The sequence below is a fragment of the Zalophus californianus genome, chromosome 8 (genome assembly GCF_009762305.2).
Source record: "Zalophus californianus isolate mZalCal1 chromosome 8, mZalCal1.pri.v2, whole genome shotgun sequence".
NCBI lineage: Eukaryota > Metazoa > Chordata > Mammalia > Carnivora > Otariidae > Zalophus > Zalophus californianus.
In genome coordinates this window covers 29,734,762-29,747,888 of record NC_045602.1, presented here as the reverse complement: position 1 = coordinate 29,747,888, position 13,127 = coordinate 29,734,762, and the positions used below count along the sequence as shown (strand labels likewise).

The 13,127-nt window shown below is 34.0% G+C and overlaps 1 long non-coding RNA gene across 2 annotated transcripts in view; it reads left to right on the top strand.

Moving 5' to 3' along the window:
* LOC113938285 overlaps window positions 1-12,479 on the top strand; it is a 38,026-nt gene extending 25,547 nt beyond the window's left edge. For both annotated transcript variants that reach the window (XR_003524876.1, XR_003524875.1), the window contains one exon: window positions 12,349-12,479. This is a non-coding gene — a long non-coding RNA (uncharacterized LOC113938285). The remainder of the gene's footprint in view (window positions 1-12,348) is intronic.
* The last annotated feature ends 648 nt before the right edge of the window (window positions 12,480-13,127 follow it).

The following is a 13,127-nucleotide window of genomic DNA, read 5'->3' as shown; positions in this document are numbered from 1 at the left end:
GAATAGTTTCAAAAGTTTCTCAGGTGATTCTTAAATAATGCTAGTTTTTGAAACCACTTGTTCCATATTAAAAAGTCAAAATTGCTTCATCCTTTCATGAAAGGCCGTTTAACCTTTCATTCATTCGTCTGTCCTTTCCCAAGCTCTGCTTAGCACTCCCCATACACACCCTGTAGTCCAACCGTACAACACCTGTCCTATTTCCTAACGCTCATTCTGGAAATGCTTGCTGTACTTCTTAGCTCTGCAAGAAGAGGTCCATTTTTTGTTTGTTTTTATTAAAGTCAGATGCTAAAAACTATTTTATTTCCCAGATTCATACCCCCGCCCCTTAGAATCTCCAACAAAGTCACAGTTTATTCGGTTCACTGGTAGAACAAAGATGAAGCAAATGAACCATTTACAAAAAAATCTGAGATATAATTTACTTACTTACAAAATTCACTCTATTGAAAGATAAAATTCACTGACTTTTAAGATATTAACTATTTTTTGCAACCATTATCATTATCTAATTTTTATCACTCCCAAAAGAAACTTCTTGTACATTACAAATCACTCCCCATTCTTCATCACCCACCTTCAAAGCCTCTGGCAACCACTAATCCATTTTTTGTTGTTATGGATTTGCTATTCTGGACATCTCATATGAATGGAATCATATATTCTGTGGCCTTTTTGTGTCTGGCTTCTCTCACTTGGCATCATGTTTTCATGGGTCACCCATGCTGTAGCATTATCAACATTTTGTTCCCTTCAATGAGCAAGTAATATCAATTATATGAGTATACCACATTTTGTGTATTCATTCATCTACTGATGGACATTTGGGTTGTTTTCACCTTTTGGCCATATGAATAAGTTATAAACATCATGTACAAGTTTTTGTGTGGATATGTTTTTGATTCTCTTGGGCAAATACTTATGAGTGTAATTGCTGGGCCATCTATGCTTAACTTTCTAAGGAATTGTGAAACTGTTTGCCAAAGCAGCTGTACTATTTTACATTCCCACCAATGTATGCAGGTTCCAGTTTCTTCACATCCTATGGAAACCTGTTATTTTCTAGGTTTTTAAAAATTTTATTATAACCATGTTAGCAGGTGTGAAATGATACTTCATTATGGTTTTTATTTGTATTTCTCTAATGATTAATGATATTGAACATCTTTTCATGTGCTAATTGGCCACTAGTAAATCTTTGGAAAATGTGTATTCACATCCTTTGCTAATTTTTATTTATAAATTTTTTTCCTTTCCTTTACTGTTTTTTTATTATTGAATTTTAAGAGTTATTTATATATTCTGAAAACACATCCTTAATCAGATATATGATTTGAAAATATTCTCTTGAATTCTGTGAATTATCTTTTTCAATACTGTCCTCTGAAGTATGAAAGATTTTAATTTTGATGAAGCCCAAATTATTTTTTTCTGTTGCTTGTGCTTTTGGTATCATACTAAGAAACTATTGCCTGATTCAAGGCCATGAAGATTTTGCATGCTTTCTTTAGTTTTAGCTCCGAATATTTATTATTTGATCCATTTTGAGTTAATTTTTGTACATGTGTGAAGTAAGAGTTATTCATTCTTTTGCATGTGGCAGTGTATCAGTGCTATTTATTGAAAAGACTATTTTCCCCCATTGAATTGTCTAGGCATCCTTGTTGAAAATCAATTGGTCATAAATGTCAGGAGTTATCTGGACACTCAGTTCTATTTCACTGATCTATGTCTAGCTTAATACCAGTACTACACTGTCTTCATTATGACAGTTTTGTAGTAAGTTTTGAGACCTTGAAGTATGAGTCCTCCAACTTTCTTCTTTTTCAAAAAATTTTCAGCTATTAAGAGTCATTTGCATTTCCATATAGATTTTTAGTATAAACTTTTCTGTTTCTGAAAAAGCAACTGGGAGTTTGATAAGGATTGCAAATCCTTATTTCCAAATAGACAAATTTGAGGAGTATTGCCATTTTAATAATACTGTCTTTTCATGAACATGGGATATCTTTCCATTTATTTAGGTCTTCTTTAATCCATTTCAATAACATTTTTTAGTTTATAGTGTATAAGTTTTGTACATTTTCTGTTAAGGTTATTTGTAAATATTTTATTTTGATACTACTGTAAATATAATTGTTTTCTGAATTTCCCTTGTGAATTGTTTACTGCTAGTGTATAGAAATACAATTGATTTTTGGGTTTGACTTACACTGCAACATTACTGAACTCATTTATTAGTGGATTCCTTAGGATTTTCTATATATAAGATCATGCCATCTGTGAAACATGAGCTCTTAATTTACAGGGGATTTTGGTTAACATGGGCTTTTGTATCATTTATTTCTTTATCTTGATCAAAATGGTTAACTTTCATGAGAATAATTCATCTGTAAAATTACAATAGTAATTCCAAAATCATAGATGCTATGAAGAATACATGTGCTGACACTGTTCCAATAACCTTTAGTTCAATGATTTAATACATGAATCATGAGAACTGGCCCTTTGTAGCTAAAAGTGGATGAATCTCTTTGCAAATTGTCTTCTCAATCCCATTCAGTCTTTGGATACTTTTGTTAGACATGGAGACAAGAAAGAGTATATTAAGAGATGTCAATTCTTCTTAGGATGACTGCAATAACCGGAGATGAAGCTTTAACAGATTGAAATTCTGTTGAAATACTTTGCTAGATATGATGAATCTGATTCTATGGCAACAGAAAAACTACTAAAGGGTTTTTGTTAGGGAATAATAAAATCAATGTAGAGCATGCATTGAAAGAATGAGAAACTAGGAGCAGGGGGCAAAGGTAGGAGGCTATTATAAAACATCAGTAAAGAAATGGTGAGAACCTTAAGTAAGGCAACACCTGGAAAGATGAGTATGTTTATAGTATGTCTAGTATGTTTTGGTTGGAAGACAAGGATCATAACTTCTAGGATTCTTCTGGATTATAAACCCTTAATGGAAAGAGGGATTACAAGAGAAGAATGTTTGGGGAAATGTCTTCTTTTTTGGAAATGTTAAGATAACTGCAGAGCACCCAGGCAGATATGCTGATGGAGTGACAGAATCAATTTGGATTCTAGCAGAGAGTTGAGGATTCAATATGCAAAGTTTTATAATTTGCTTTCTATGCCAACTTTTGGTCTTCTATCCCTTAGCATAATTCTTTGGTTTATAATTATCATAACTTCTTGTAATTATCCTCAAGCCTCAGCTCTTCTCTTTCCCTTCCTCCCTCTCTTTAGCTGTCTTGCAAAACAAAACACCTATCCTAGTAAAACTTAACCTCAGGAAAACCTAAACTCTTTGCATTCTTCACATCTATACCTTAGACCTTCCTCTTCCCATAACTTTTCTTCTCCTCTGTCAGTCTGAAATGGTTGCTCTCCAAGACACCTATGGATTTGGTAATTCTACTTGCTTTCTTCTTGCTGGATCTCCTGTTTTTTGGCTTGTACATATTTTTCTTTCTCGATTTAAAGTAGCATAGAAAGTAAATTTTTAAATCTTCGCTTGTGAGAAAATGACTATTTTACCACCACACTATTCTGACTTGGTTTAGAATTGTAGACTGAAAATCAATGTCCCTCAGAATTTTGAAGGCTTGAAGGCATTTTAGAATCTGGGATTACAGCTGAAAAACCTGACATCATTCTGATACCTATTTCATGTTTATGACCTGTGGTTCTGCATTGAAGGGCTATTGAAGTTCACTTGAAGATCTTGGGATTCTCTATTTCTTGTCTTCTGAAATTTCACAATGATATGTGTATCTTTTAAAATTTATTCTCTTGTCATTTGATGGGTCTCTTCAAACTGGAACCCATTTCAAACAGTTTTGGGAAATTATCGTGTATTACTGATATGACAATTTTTCTTTCCATTTTCACACTTGTCTTTTCCTGAAATTCCTATAATATGGAAGAAAGACTTGCATGATCGTCTAATTTTTTTTTCTCATATTGCCTTTTTATTATAATGTATGAAAGATTATTTTGACGTTATCTTCCATTTATTTAATTGATTTTTTCCATATCATTAATTTGTATTTTTGGCTATTTTTCATTTTAAATGTTTTTTTCATGTTTAAACAAATTAATAGCATCTTGTTCTTTTTTATGGATGTAATACTTTTCTAATCTTTTACTTATGTTAATTAGATTTTAAAAAGTGATTATTTTTCTCTCTGTTATCTGTAATTTCTAGTTTCTTTTTCTGTTTATTTTATCTCTGACATTCATATTGAGTATGACCGCAATTTTGTTTGGCTTGTATGATATTTATAAAACACCAGATTTCACATTTTAAAAAATCAGTGATTTTGGAAGGCAGCTATGTGCACCGCTATACACTATACCACTAACGCAAAAATAGACTCAAAATGGTTGAAAGACCTAAATGTGAGACAGGAGTCCATCAAAATCCTAAAGGAGAACACAGGCAACAACCTCTTCGACCTCAGCTGCAACAACTTCTTCCTAGAACAATGCCAAAGGCAAGGGAAGCAAGGGCAAAAAAGAACTATTGGGACTTCATCAAGATAAAAAGCTTTTGCACAGCAAAGGAAACAGTCAACAAAACCAAAAGACAACCGACAGAATGGGAGAAGATATTTGCAAATGACATATCAGATAAAGGGCTCATATCCAAAATCTATAAAGAACTTATCAAACTCAACACCCAAAGAACAAATAATCCAATCAAGAAATGGGCAGAAGCCATGAACAGACATTTTTCCAAAGAAGACATCCAAATGGCCAACAGACACATGAAAAAGTGCTCAACATCACTCGGCATCAGGGAAATCCAAATCAAAACCTCAATGAGACACCACCTCACACCAGTCAGAATGGCTAGAATTAACAAGTCAGGAAATGACAGATGTTGGCGAGGTTGCGGAGAAAGGGGAACCGTCCTACACTGTTGGTGGGAATGCAAGCTGGTGCAGCCACTTTGGAAAACAGTATGGAGGTTCCTCAAACAGTTGAAAATAGAGCTACTGTACGATCCAGCAATTGCACTACTGGGTATTTACCCCAAAGATACAAATGTAGTGATCTGAAGGGTATGTGCACCCCGATGTTTAAAGCAGCAATGTCCGCAATAGCCAAACTATGGAAAAAGCCAAGATGTCCATTGATAGATGAATGGATAAAGAAGAAGTGGTATATATATATATATATATATATATATATATATATATATATATATATATAATGGAATATTATGCAACCATCAAAAGGAATGAAATCTTGCCATTTGCAACGACGTGGATGGAATTGGAGGGTATTATGCTGAGCGAAATAGGTCAATCAGAGAAAGAGATGTATCATATGATCTTATTGATATGAGGAATTCTTAATCTCAGGAAACAAACTCAAGGTTGCTGGAGTGGTGGGGGGTGGGAGGGATGGGGTGGCTGGGTGATAGACATTGGGGAGGGTATGCGCTATGGTGAGCGCTGATTGTGTAAGAGTGTTGAATCACAGACCTGTACCTCTGAAACAAATAATACATTATATGTTAAAAAAAAAAGAAGAATATAGTAGGAAGGGAAAAATGAACGGGGGGAATCGGAGGGGGAGACGAACCATGAGAGACTATGGACTCTGAGAAACAAACCGAGGGTTCTAGAGGGGAGGCGGGTGGGGGGATGGGTTAGCCTGGTCATGGGTATTAAAGAGGGCACGTACTGAATGAAGCACTGGGTGTTATACGCAAACAATGAATCATAGAACACTACATCAGAAACTAATGATGTAATGCATGGTGATTAACACAACATAATAAAAAAAAAATCAGTGATTTTGGCTCCCTAAAAAAAAAAAAAAAAAAGAAAAATCTGACCACACTAAAGCCATGTTTTTCCTGGTGAAAAGAGGCTATCCATTTTAAATAGAACATACATTCTACTGGTTTCCTGTTTTATTCATTTATCTGTCAGCCCTATAGGCATTTAGGTAAACCATTTTGTCCATGCTTTTCTGTCACTTACATGTCTCCAGTCCACTCAGAAATCCCCTGACTTATACTTCTGGACACATGGCTTATATTTGAAGATATAATATTTGCTCTGTTTTTCTTTCATAAAATCCTTTCTTATCACCAAATCCTTCTGTAATGTAGTTGTTCTTTTAACAAGACAGAGAGAACAAGTTTTATGACCACTGAAATCCAACATAGACAGACTATTATTTGATATGCTCCAAAGACACTCATTTGCAGGGATAATTTAGAGTGTTCTATTTCATAAATCTACTCTTGTACAAATTAAAGAAAATTTAAAGCTTTAAATTTCTCATATATCATTTTGTGAGGTTTGAGTCAAATAAAACTTTCCAAAGATAGGGTCCTCTTTTTATATGTGGATATTGTGACTTAATTAAATGTTGAAAACTTGGTGTTTATTTATAATATGGTAAATAAATTTTTCTTTAGTTTTTTTTAAATAAAAGAATTGGTGTAATTCAGTAAATGCCCATCATTGTTAAATAAAACAATATGCCATATCTTAAAGGAAGACCACTTGGCTAAAAGTCACAGGAGTCGTATTTCAGTTCATTGATTCATCATTCAACTACAAATATTATGTGTTGAGCTCATATTATAATACGAGCACCTATTATGTGTTAAGCACTCTTCAAGGTGCTGTAAGCAATCAATCAACCAAATAGGTCAAGTTTCTGTTTTCAGGGAGCTTATAACATAGTGGGCAGAAAATTGGTAGTAAACCGTACAAACAAATATGTCAACTTCATGGCTTTGGGAAAATTAGTTTTTATTTCTGAGACTCAGTCTCTCTATTTGTAAAATTAAAATGTTGACCTCTAATAATTCCCATATCTATAAGTTAATGTTCTGCTTTACATTTTAATTTGTTTTTATTTATCTAGCAAAGAGTCTTAACTGATTCTGAAGTGAGTCTGGATGTTGCATAAGGGTAACATAAAAGTGGAAAAGATAACCTCTTTTTGTGCTTTGAGAACGTATCTCTAGGAGAAGAGTCTCACACTGATTTTTAGATTGTCTGAGACTGTGTGATGGAAACAGCTTTGTATTTCTCTAGAAATATTCTGTGTTTAGAAAATGTAAGAAAGAAACATTTATGTTCATTTTTGACATAACCATGTGCTATTCATTTAACAATTCAATACATATATTTTCGCATTTATTACGTGCTGGGCATCAGCAAGAAGGTATAATAAAAGACAAATCTTCTGTCCTCATGAAATATACATTTTTAGACAGGAAGATTTTTCCATAATCATAAACAAGTAAATAACACTTCAGGTAGTGGTAAGTGCTATAAAGACAGATAATGCAGGGTTGGAGATTAGAGAGTGACAGAGGAAGAGAGGGGCCTATTTGATACAGGGTACCAGACCTCTTTGAGGAGCTAATTGCAAGAATGCCAAATAAAATATGTGATGACCAAAAAAATTTAAATTGTAGATAAATGACAAATAACTTTTTAGTATAAATGTGTCCCATGCAATATTTTAGACATAATGAGAATATAAAATTTATTATTTATCTGAAATTCAAATTTAACTAGGTATCTTACGTTTTTATTTCCTAATCTGGCAACCTTATATTTGAGCTGAGATCTGAATAGTCAGAAAACTGTGTACATACTGGATCTAGAGAGAGTGATTTCAAGATTTAAAAAAATAGGAAATATAAAATCTTGTGGTAGGGATGAATATGACTATTCAAGAAACAGCAGGAGAGCCAGTGTGGCTGGGCTGGATTGAGAGAGGAGGAATGGCTATCTGTATTGAAGATAAAGGCAGAAATCATATCATAGAGGTTCATTAAACCATTGCAAATAATTTGTGTTTCACTCGATGGAAAGTCATGAGAAAGTTTCGGGTGTGGAACAATGTGATCTAATTTAAGTTTAAAGAAATCACTTCAGCAGTGGGAAGGCTTGTGGGGAAGCAGGTGAAACAGATCATGCCAGAGATGTTGGTTTGGAACACAGTGTTAGCAGTGGTGTGCAGAGGTCTGAATTGGGTTCTATTTTAAAGGAAGAACTGCAGGACTTGCTGGTGAATTATAGGGTATGTGAAAAAGAGGAATCAGGGTTGCTTTCTTCATCTTTGGCCTGAGCAACAGGACAACTGATCCAAAGCAAGTTTCATGACAACTAAAGGGAAGCAAATTAAATTTGAGTAAGCAGTTGTTTATTGAAACAGACATAAACACACACATACACACACACACACACACACACACACACACCTTGCACATTCCTTGCCAGGGTTATCAATTCAAGTTACTGCTCTACCGTATCATCATCATCATCATCATCATCATCACCACTTTTGTGTGTTTATTACACCATGCAACATTATTAGCCTGTTAGATCTATTACTCAGTTAACTATCACAATAACACTATGATGTAGATACTATTACAATCATTCTCATTTTATAAAAGAGGAAAAGGAAGCCCATGGAGATTAAATAGCTTGCCCCAAGTTACACAGCTAGAAAATGGCAAAATATGGCTCTAAAGGCAACCTGGCTGACTCCCAAAACACTTTCACTAAACAACTTAGTTTTGCAAAAACGAAAAAGGAAAACAATGGTGGTCTGAATCATTCTGAATATAAAAAGAGAATACTCATTCAACTTTTACACTTCTATTTAAAAGTTCAGAATTTTTAAAAAATTTAATGAGAAAATTCATGGAAAAAAACGTTATTAAGTGACAAAAGAAGATTTGGCAAATTTAAGATAGAGTCTTTATTCTTGGATGGGAAAACTGAAATTATAGTCATTTTCCCCAAATTAATTTAAAACAATTTTTTAAAGATTTTATTTATTTATTTGGGAGCGAGAGAATGAGAGAGAGAGAGAGAGCATATGAGAGGGGGGAGGGTCAGAGGGAGAAGCAGACTCCCCGCCGAGCGGGGAGCCCGATGCGGGACTCGATCCAGGGACTCCAGGATCATGACCTGAGCTGAAGGCAGTCGCTTAATGGACTGAGCCACCCAGGCGCCCTCCGCAAATTAATTTATAGCGTAAACCTATCAAAGTCACACACACATGTATATACACACACACATACATACATATACATATATATGTATGTATTATATAATGTATAGTATGTGTTATTAGTCTTATTTCAACAAATCATAAACAGATAAACAACAATCTAACTTTGCCAAGAATAAAAGGGGAAAGTAGAAATATAAAACACAGGAAATAAATAAAAATATTCTTAGAAATTAGAAATTCATGAGACTACTTTTTTCCTTCAAATCTATTCCAAATATATCTGAAAATGTTACTGATATATTATGCTTACCAAGGTATGTGTTTACTGATGGAAACAAGGCGAGGAATTGGAAAAAAATATAATTTTGTGTGTCTAAAGAGGTAGGAAACAAGATCGTATATTCATATTCACTTTTACCTCTATAAAGAAACTTTGAAAGGATATACCAGATACTCACAAAGGTTATACCTGGGTGAGGGACAGTGAAGGAAGACTTTCTGCTATACTGCTTTTATACTGAATAATGTGACTGTATTACCAATTCAAATATTTAAAAAATAATATTAACATGCCATATTTTGGAAACTGAAAAACAATTACTTCTGTGGTGAAAAAGGCATGCTCTGATCACTGACCATACAAAATTTAACTAGTTTTACTACAAAGCTGTATTGGCTGGGAAGCATATGGTTTTGATCAAATAAATCTCTGTATGATTTTTATGTCTTTCATCACCTATTGATTCTGAAAAAAAATGCTTTTGACATCATAGTCTATGTTTGGTCCAACTCCATGTTACTAACTTGATTTCCTTTCTCAGAGTCTCTGAAGAAATTTGCTTTCACGCCTGAGCAGGATTTCAGTTCAGAGATAAAATAGCAAAATTATTAACTAAATATGATGCATTATTTATTTTGTTCTGCTTATTCTTTAAATCTAGTTTTGTGTTCAATTTATTTAAAAAAAGAAATATAAATGTTTCTAGGCTTAATGCTTTAAACACCAGATTTTGAGATGATGTCCATATTTAATCATCTTTTCTACTCTATAATGAGCTGCAAAATAGGTTTGAATAGGTTTTAACAAAGTTGATCATATTGCTCTCTCCCAGGGCTATTATATTTTACATAATTCTCTTTGTAATTTTGTTATCTGACTCGTGTCTGTAATTTATTCAGGACAATTTCCTTTTCATAGATTTTTATTAATAATATATTTTTAGCTTTTATCCTCTCATTTTAGTTTGTCAATACTTTATTTAGCTGAATTTGGAGATTATATAATTTGTATTATTTATTTTTACTTTTATTTCCCATTCAATAAAAGCTGATGGTTTGGGAAATTATCATTTTTATTTTTAATCTCTTGCAATGTTACAGCATCGCCATTAGAGCTGTTTCATTCCTTGAATCACAGATAAATCATTATTATGTTCCAAACCCTTCTTTCCTATAGGGCTTCTTGTTTCTCAACTCCATATTTCCAACATGCTAGCTCATAATGCTTCTAAATTTGATGTGGGGGTAACATACTCACCATTTCCTGAAAGCTGATCACATTTGTGAGGCATGGGAAAAACTACATAGTTGATTAAATTGATGAAGAAAACTATTTCTATTAGTTTTAATTAATTTTATTTTAAGTTATATTAAGTTTATTAATATATATATTAAGTTTATTAATAAGGAAGTGAGTTCCACAGTTCATTTCAGATATTGATGGTATCATAAGTCTTCCCTGCTTAATATAAGGAATAACCTAAAAATTGTTCTTAGATGTTGTACATAAAATGCCTTTATAAGATTTTTCTTTGCTAAAGAAAATATAGGACCCAGTGGTTTTTATCTTGCAGAGATAGTATGAGAATAATGAAGAAAGAAGGCTTTGCTAGCTATGATTATCTGATAAATTTGTCTCTATTGAAAGAAAATGTCAGGGAGCCTGGGTGGCTTAGTTGGTTAAATGTTCAACTCTTGATTTTGGCTCAGGTCATGGTCTCAGGGTTGTGAGATTGAGCCCTATGTTGGACTCCATGCCAGGCATGGAAACTGCTTAGAATTCTCTCTCTTCAACCTCTGCCCCTCCCCCACTTTCTCTCTCTAAAAAAATGTAGTGAGGTCATTTAAGGAAATCTTAGGGTGTTTGGATTCAGATTATATAGTTGCCATAAAAGAGACAGATATAAGGCATGGTGAGTATTAAGTCATCTGTGTCACACTGGAGAAGAAGGATGTCAGGGGAGGCTTTGCAGAGAAGGTGACATGAATGGATTCTAAAAGCATGTGGAGGGGTTTGCCAGGTATAGAAGATGTGAAGGAGACAGCAGTGCATACAGAAGAAGGCACTGTATGTGAAAACACGGAAGCATGAGATGCTCTGGCATTTGGGGCAAATGAATGGAAATATGATGAGATGCTGGGAAGAATAACTGAAGATAAAGGGATTCAGCTATATAAGGGACAAATCAAAGAGGTCTTTGTAACCCATTCTAAAGATTTTCTGGAGTATTTTTTTCTAACCATATTTTTAGTAAATAAAAATAATAGTAAATCTGCATAAAATTTAATCTTGATTGGGATGTACACTGTCTTAAACAACAAACTCTGTAATAGAGAGTACAGTGCAGATAAGAAGAAAAAGTATAGAAATGTCAATTGAAAGATTATCTCTACTTGAGTGTCTACTTTCTCACTTTTCATTCACTCTTCCAACAGCAATTTGGTTCTGCTTCCACTATATCATCACAATTACTTAGGTCACTGTTATAGATTGAATATGTGTGTCCCTCCAAATGCATCTACCGAAATCCTAACCCCCAATGTGATGGTATTAGGAGGTGGGCTTTTGGGAATTCATTAGGTCATGAGGGTGAAGTGCTCATGAATGGGATTAGTGCCCTTATAAGGAGAGACACCAAAAAGTTTGCTTCTGCTCTCTGCTTTCTACCATGTGAAGAAGTCAAAAGATGGACACATTAGAACCCAACCATGCTGGAACCCTGATCTTGGCCTTTCCAGCCTCCAGAACTGTGAGATACAAATATTTGTTGTTTTAAGCTACTTGGTCTATGGTAAATTATTCTAGTAGTTCAAACTGATTAAGAGAGTCACCAATGACCTTTATAAATTATAATTTTTAAGTATAAATTATAATTAAATTCCCTATTACATAGTTAAATTTTATATTATATATTTTTTAGTACAATTTAAATTTATAAATTATGAAATTATAAAATTCAGCCTTGTTCTTATTTGGCCATTTCGGAGCATTTAACATTATACACCACTAACCGCTCCTTTAAACTCTTTCTTCTTTTGTCTTCCCAGATGCCCCACTTCCGTGGTTTTCCTTGTTTCTTTGGCCTCTAACTTCAGGCTACCTTGAGAGCTCCTACTCTATTCATCCATTTAGTTTTGGTCTTTTTGGGGTGGTAGGTCCTTTCTCTTTTTACCATGCCCACTCTGCTGGGGCATGTCTATTTAGTTCCATAATTTCAATTACAGTTAATATCTGTATGCAGGTGATTTTCAAATCTTTATCTACATCCAAAAGGTCCCTCTTCCTCAAAAAGTTAAAAATAGAACTACGCTATGACCCAGCAATTACACTACTAGGTATTTACCCAAAGGATACAAAAATACAGACTCAAGGGGTACATGCACTCTGCTGTTTATAACAGCATTATCAACAATAGCCAAGCTATGGAGAGAGCCCAAGTGTCTGTGATTGGACTGAATTATGTCTTCCCCTACCTCCAATTCGTATAGAAGTCCTAAACCCCAATACTTCAGAATATTGACTCTATTTGGAGACAGGGTCTATAAAGAGGTAATTAAGGTAAAATGAGGCCATTAGGGTGGGCCCTAATCCAGTGTGACAGGTGTCCTTATAAGAAGAGGAAATTTGGACACAGACAGGAACACCATTTGAAGACAAAAAGAGAAGATGGCCGTCTACAAGGCAAGGGGAGAGGTTTCAAAAGAAACCAACACTTCCAATACATTGAGCTCAGACTTCCAGCCTTGAAAATTTTAAGAAACTACATTTCTGTTGTTTATACCACACGGTTTGTGGTAATTTGTTATGGCAGCCCCAGAAAACTGAT